We start from the raw sequence: 5,362 nt of genomic DNA on the forward strand, positions 1-5,362 counted from the left end.
GTTTGTCTCTTTCTTCATCAGATGTCAGAGTGTCGGCTTGAGCGACCACCTGTTCAATCTGTGATGAGACTGATGAGGGTTCTCGCTCCTTGGGGAGCTCCAACGAATCCTTTTCTGTGTCGTCGGGCCTGTCTATGGGCAAGGCACCATAGGTTTGTGGTCCTTGGTCGACGTCATTGGTTGAGAAAAGAGCGATGGCCTGTGATGGTTTCGTGAAACATCCTGGCCCAGCTTCTTGACTCGGTACCAGGTTATCTGGGAGTCCTCCCAGAACTGGAATGCCTAGTTCAAAATCATGAAAATCAGGTTCTAAGTTTTCAGTTTGCGATGACTCATCATCGTTTGTGTGTGAGTTTATCCCCCCTTCGTCCGATGAGGGGTTGTTGGAGGCAATAACAGCAGTGTCTTGGTGTGTTTCACCGACATCTGTAATGTTGTCATTCGCGCCGTCAGAGTTAGTAGCGATCAGATCACTACATTGTGCTCCTGGTTGGGTTCCCATTTCAGCGTGTATCAAAGTGTCTAAAAACCTTTGCATTTCCTCTGTCTCTTCCGAGCTCAGAGGTTTAGGGCCTTGTTCCTGGGACCTTTGTGATTTTATCGCCTCGGGACGTTTCGTCCGAGGTGGGGGAGGGTTAGGTACGTCTTTTGGGGGTTCCTCTTCGGATTTCCCCTGATAATATGGGTCCTCTTGGATCCCATATCCTTGCGTCCTACGCATGCCCCATATACGATAATCACGTTCATCCTCTGAAAGAGGAGCATTTTTGTCCCAGCGTGCACCTTCATCACGTGGTTTGTTAGTTTGAAAATACTGCCTTTTCTCGCCTGTTTTAGGAGGAGGTGGCGTCGCACGCCTTCCTTCTAATTCTAGGGAGTGGGGTTTAACCTTTATACCAGGAAACACCTCTATGGGCGTCTTAGCATGAGAACGTACCTCAAACACATTCACTGCACACTGTTTAATCTCATTTATGGATTTTTCTCTGAAATTTGCCATAATTTGTACTGACATGCGTATGTCAGTGTGGAGATTTTTGCTGAAAACAAATTTAAAATTTTCTTCTTCCTCCATTCCGGTTTCATTTCTGTAACCAAAATAAGCTTGGAAGATTCTTTTGTAATAGATCTTTGGATGTTCATTCTTGCCCTGCTTGACCTTGTCAGCGGCTGGGAAACCAGCAGGTCCCGTGCAGGAGTCGTATTCTCTGATCAAAGCTTCACACAGAAGGTTGTAATTCCTTCTCGTTGCATCTGGTAGACGCTCGATGAAGGTGAACACCTCTCTGTCCGAAGTGAGCCGTATCAGACTGATCTTATCCTCTACCGTAGCATTAGGATAAGATCTCAATCTGAACTCCAGATCTTTGAGGTACGCTTTTGTTCCAGATGATCCCATCGGTCCAGGCACAAAGCGTTGTACATATTTTGAGATTTTCTGCAAATCATCCATTGAAGGAGACAGTATTAACGGTCTCTCTTGTATGTGTGATGGTGCAGATTGGTCAAGGACTGCCCCTACCGCCCAAGATGGGGGTGGGGGTGGCTGATAAGGGTTGGGAGGAAGAGGTGCATATCGGTGCAGGTCTGTCCCTACCACCCGTGATGGGGGTGGAGGTGGCTGCATGGTGTCAGGAGGAAGCGGTGCATATTGGTGCAGGTCTGTCCCTACCGCCCATAATGGGGGTGGGGGTGGCGGCATAGTGTCAGGAGGAAGAGGTACATATCGGTGCAGGTCTATCTGGGGTGGTTGTGGCTGACCCGGGCCCTGATACTGTTCGTCTCTGAGTCTCAGACCAGCTCGCCCCATTTCAGAAATCTGGTTTGTAGCTGTAGCTAGTTTCTCCTCACAAGCTGTCAGGCGCTCCTGTGATGTCCGACATTCACTTTGTAAATTCAGACATTGTTGGAGTATCATCTTTTCCTCTTTGCAATCCTTCAGCTCCTTTAATGCGATCTGCAACTGTCGTTGTAGCACACCGTTGTCTGACCACACGGATTGGTACACACGGTCTTTATCCCTGGCTTCCGATAGTGATGCCTCAAGTAATTGTATTTTGCTGTTCAGCGAATCAACTTCTGCATTTGCATTTTGCTGTAAATGAAACATCTGATCATAATGTTTTCTTATGCGGGCCTCGTGTTCACTTTTAAATTGAAGGACGTATTCTTCAATTTCCTGAGCAAACACCTTTTCACTGTCTAACCTTTGTGTGAGGTAATCAGCTTTCTCAACAACCGTATAGAATGATTCTTTCAGCAAAATTGCAATTTTAGCCAGCTTTTCATAGTTTGGCATTGTAATTTCTGTAGAGGTCACACTTTCTGCAACCTCCTTCAGATTGTCCAATAACTCTTTTGGGTTCATGCTCTCCGCCTGCTTGATCTGTGGATGTAAGGAATCTGTCAGAAGCGCTAACGCATTCTCCACGCAGTCCCTTATCCCATAAGCATCAAAATCTTTTTCTAACACACCTGTCATGTTTTTCACTGTGTAGCACTTTATCTGTTTAAAACAGTTGCAAGCTTCAGATATTTTACAGGTAAATATTTGTATTCAAGTTGTCATTGAGTTTTCACACTATTTTAGCTGTTTGGGTTTTGTTGTGGAATAATATTTTGTTCCTTTTGAATCTGACTCCCATTTCTTATTTTATTTTGAAATTGACCCACTTCCTGTTTTACTTTGAAGAGGTTCTCACAGATTGATTCCATTTCCTGTTTATATAATGTAACACGATGTAAACCACTTCTGATTGGATTGGATACTGACCAATCAGATCGCAGACAGACTCAAAGCGCGCTGAAAAGTTAGTTTTTCTGTGTGAAGGAACGCCCTGTTTTTCTGAGACAAAGGGATGTGGGGGTTCTCCCCTCGTGTGTGTGAGCAGAGGGGGAGAAGTGAAGAGTCCTGTCCTGGTGTGTGTGAGCAGAGAGACGCAGCCAGCCAGGAGCAGTTTGGAGCAGAAAGACAATGCAGGTTGTATTGTAAAGATTAAGAGATGCATCCAGATTTTAATATGTTAAAATAACGACTGCATTTAACTAACCCACTGTTTATACTTGTGAATCTGTGACAACTTTTTTACTTCTGGGTTACTTTACTTATTAAATATTCATAAATTTGAAGGTGCGTGTGTAGTATCTGATGTGCAATGATTTGACTGATCCCTGCAGGATTGAAGCGGTAACTACAGAACTCGGGTGGAGAAAGAACATAAAACACAACAGTTTACACAGAAGTACTGTTATAAGTCAACTTATTCAAATGTGGGTACCTTTCTGTAGGTTTTACCCCAATTCATGAATATTTAAGTAAATGCTCTCTGGCAGTGTTACTTTTATGTGCTTATTTTTCAACAGGTACTAGTTACCAAGCTCTTTTTAGTGTATTTTACTCTAAAGCACTGAATTTTTAATAAACCTGCAATTTTTCTAAAAAGTCTCACAGCAAATCAGTTTAAAGCGTTTTTTTAAACCGTTCTGTTCCAGAAATTTGCTATTTTAACAGTTACTCATAGAAGCAAGTGGTGAAAAGAAAAAGAAAAGTTGATGATGTGTCAGGATTAATCAGTCCTTCTTCAGAAAAACTGTTATTCCTGTTCTCCTGTCTCATCCTCTATTTAAAATTAAATAGGAAGATTTATTTTTAGGTGGTAACTTAAACAGAAAAGTTTCTTTTTCCTGATAAGTTTACTCTTATTTAGTGATTTTGCAATTAAACGTGTATTATCTCTCCAGCAAATGAGTAAACTGTTCAACTCTGTGAATATTTGAACCGTATCTTTTAAAAAGTTTCTAATTTTATTTTGTACCTTTTTCTTAAGGAATTATCAGTGAATAAAAATGTGTTGGTAAATGCTTCTCTGCATAAATACCCTTCACTTTTTAAGTGCAAGATAACAGTGATTATTCAGCTAGAGGAAGTTTGTTAACTCAAAGTTTGTCTTACAGAGAGAAAAAAAAAACGTTTAATTTCACTAAAATACCTAAAACTGAAGTGAAACCGTGATTTAAAGTTTCTCCAGGAGGGTGCAGTGTTTAGCTTTCTACCAGCAGGGGTCTATGACGACTTCCTGTGACGTTCGGTTGACATCCTGTTGTTAGCCGCTTAGCTTAAAGTTAGCTTCGGCTAAACTCGGTTAAAATCAACGTTTCTGAACGAATTTAAGCGTAAACGTGGCAATTCTTCAACAAGCACGACTGTTATGCATGAACATGAGTTTTCTTGGGACATATGGCAGCTTTATTTAGTGATTTTAAGCACGGCAAAGCTCATTTCCGACATGGAGGAAGTGACGTGACACGTCACTCATCCGGTCGTTAGCTGTTAGCTTAAAATTAGCATCGCTAGCGTTGTTCAAAAACATCATTTAATGACGGATTTTAAACTCTAACGTGGCAAAATTTCAGCGAGTATGCTTCGAAGAACTTAACCAGCGTGTCAAAATACACCTTAAAGCGCTTTTCAGCTTTAAAAAACAGATTTTATTTCCCTATGAAAACGAGTTTCATTTCCGGGTCACTGACTGACACGTCTCTCATCCAATGAGAGCGTTCCACGGCAGCAAATCCAACCAATCACTAAGCGTTTCTAGCAACCAGCATGTTAGATTAGCCTGAAATAAGTTCGTCAACTTTTCGTCTTTTAAACTGTCAAAATGCACTTTTTCTGTTAAAAAATGTAACGAATCAACACTGAGCTGTACGGAGTCTGCTACTCCGGTCTCAAAAACGTTTTTCTAGCTATTTAAACAACTCGTCCGAACCTTTTTCAGAACCGAGCCGGTCCAACAGAACCTCCGTCCGTTTGGACCACAGTTTAAACAGACTAACGTTTTCTACAAAACCCAGCTTTTAGTTGCCATAACAGGCGTACAATTTCAGCTTTCATAAAGACATATGACACTGTTTCAGCTTTCAAAACATCACTAGCCCAACACGCTTAAACATGCAGCGTTTTGACTTCAAAGCGGCGCAGCTTGAGCTGCGTTTCAGCACAGCTGATAAACTGTTACTTTTCTTCATGCCAACATGTAAAAAACAATCTTTACACGAAATACACAGTCATTTATGAGCACGTAACGGGCCACCAAAATGTAGTATGACATATGCAGGATATATTCATACTGTTTAAGACGGGTTCTTCATTTTTCTGACTGTGTAAATGCGTGCATTGAGTTTAACAGAAATGTAACGAGAGACGTTATTTACCTTTGACCCATCAAAATGAATGCGGTCATTTATTTGCAGAATCAAAGTTTAACATCACACATTTACATTAATTTGGCAGAATATGAAAACAATAACAATAACAAGTTCACAGAAAGTTGGAACAATACGGCGATTGTTCTCACTTTCA

The sequence above is a fragment of the Nematolebias whitei genome, chromosome 1, assembly GCF_014905685.2.
Source record: "Nematolebias whitei isolate Nwh7 chromosome 1, NemWhi1, whole genome shotgun sequence".
NCBI lineage: Eukaryota > Metazoa > Chordata > Actinopteri > Cyprinodontiformes > Rivulidae > Nematolebias > Nematolebias whitei.